The following is a 2,500-nucleotide window of genomic DNA, read 5'->3' as shown; positions in this document are numbered from 1 at the left end:
GGGGCGACCGAGCAGCAGACGGCGTCGCGGCGCCGAGCGCCGGGCGGCAGCGCATCCTCAACGCACACAGTCCTCAATCGGACCAGCACACTGAAGATGTCCACCGCGCTTCGCACCGGGCCCGCGAGGACCTACTTTGGCCGCACGGCGCCGCGCGCAGGGTGCGCCGGCGCGCAGCTGCGACGCCTGCCGCGTCCGTCGGCCGGCGCGCCTGCCACTGGCCGCCCCCACCAGCCGGCTGTAGCGCGTGCGCCCACGCACCGCGCGGCCAGCACGCCGGGAGGCGCCCCCTCACCGGCCGGGGACGGTCCCACCCAGCCACCGCCGCGTATCGCTTCACACCCAGATGCCGTTCAGTTTCGTCGGCATGGTGGGTATCGCTGGAACAACCGGTTAGTACCTCAACCTATCGTCGCCATCACCGATTCACCCCTAGCGAGAACAACCGCACCACAACAGGTTACCATTTGTTCATTTGCGTAACTTCACCAGAAAACGCAGGCGTCCATCGCCATTTGCAACTTCCACGATTATTGCATGCCTGTGTCAGGTGTCACGCCACACTACGTCTGCCCACATACACGCAACAAAATGTGCACGCCTAGACAATACGTGGAAGGTGGCCCCCGTACGTATGCGATGTCCATTGCTCGAACGACTGTCAACCGGCCTCTGTAGCATGTCGCAGATATGGAACGCGGTGCACCATGCCATCACGGTGTGTGAGGAGAGACGACTAGGTCCGAATACATCAACAGACAGCTCATGCTGATCGCCATCCACGGCGTCCGTTCCTCCCACACGTCTCTATGGCGTACCACACTGCAATCCAGCTCTCATAGGGAGACGACACGTAGCTGCGTGCACAATATTTGCACTGTATGGTCCGCCGTTTTTGGGCGCAGTCGTTGTACGGTCACACATGTGCCACGATGTATCATTCAGTACATAAGGACGAATGTGCAGTACAGATTGTGGTTTACGCGTACGACATTAGCGGACAGTTGACACAGGCCGCACCACAACGTAGCCTGAGTACGTCGCATGCGGAGGGCATTGAACATGCAAAGTTCTCACCAACCAGCTTGCGAAGGCAGGGGGCAAGGTGGGGACGTGGGGAGGGGCGGCATGTACGTCCTGCTGCCATCCACATTACAGTGTACAGCAGGAGCATGTGGAAAGTGAGCAAGACTTGCAAGGTGTTTAACATGAAGCGATACACAGGGGAGCGGGGAGTGCGAGTAGCGAACTATATTGCGAGGGTTGCGGGTGGGCAACACTACACTAATTGAACGAGTCGTATAACAATTACAGAGCAGGTTTAGGCGACAACGTGGGTTACGTTAGGCGACAACGTGGGTTACGTTAGGCGACAACGTGGGTTAGGTTAAGGCACGACGTGGGTTAGGTTAAGGCACGACGTGGGTTAGGTTAAGGCACGACGTGGGTTAGGTTAAGGCACGACATGGGTTAGGTTAAGGCACGACATGGGTTAGGTTAAGGCACGACGTGGGTTAGGTTAAGGCACGACGTGGGTTAGGTTAAGGCACGACGTGGGTTAGGTTAAGGCACGACGTGGGTTAGGTTAAGGCACGACGTGGGTTAGGTTAAGGCACGACGTGGGTTAGGTTAAGGCACGACGTGGGTTAGGTTAAGGCACGACGTGGGTTAGGTTAAGGCACGACATGGGTTAGGTTAAGGCACAACATGGGTTAGGTTAAGGCACAACATGGGTTAGGTTAAGGCACAACATGGGTTAGGTTAAGGCACAACATGGGTTAGGTTAAGGCACAACATGGGTTAGGTTAAGGCACAACATGGGTTAGGTTAAGGCACAACATGGGTTAGGTTAAGGCACAACATGGGTTAGGTTAAGGCACAACATGGGTTAGGTTAAGGCACAACATGGGTTAGGTTAAGGCACAACATGGGTTAGGTTAAGGCACAACATAGGTTAGGTTAAGGCACAACATAGGTTAGGTTAAGGCACAACATAGGTTAGGTTAAGGCACAACATGGGTTAGGTTAAGGCACAACATGGGTTAGGTTAAGGCACAACATGGGTTAGGTTAAGGCACAACATGGGTTAGGTTAAGGCACAACATGGGTTAGGTTAAGGCACAACATGGGTTAGGTTAAGGCACAACATGGGTTAGGTTAAGGCACAACATGGGTTAGGTTAAGGCACAACATGGGTTAGGTTAAGGCACAACATGGGTTAGGTTAAGGCACAACATGGGTTAGGTTAAGGCACAACATGGGTTAGGTTAAGGCACAACATGGGTTAGGTTAAGGCACAACATGGGTTAGGTTAAGGCACAACATGGGTTAGGTTAAGGCACAACATGGGTTAGGTTAAGGCACAACATGGGTTAGGTTAAGGCACAACATGGGTTAGGTTAAGGCACAACATGGGTTAGGTTAAGGCACAACATGGGTTAGGTTAAGGCACAACATGGGTTAGGTTAAGGCACAACATGGGTTAGGTTAAGGCACAACA

This window comes from Schistocerca piceifrons, unplaced genomic scaffold, assembly GCF_021461385.2.
Source record: "Schistocerca piceifrons isolate TAMUIC-IGC-003096 unplaced genomic scaffold, iqSchPice1.1 HiC_scaffold_954, whole genome shotgun sequence".
Taxonomy (NCBI): domain Eukaryota; kingdom Metazoa; phylum Arthropoda; class Insecta; order Orthoptera; family Acrididae; genus Schistocerca; species Schistocerca piceifrons.
This window is presented reverse-complemented; position numbering follows the sequence as displayed.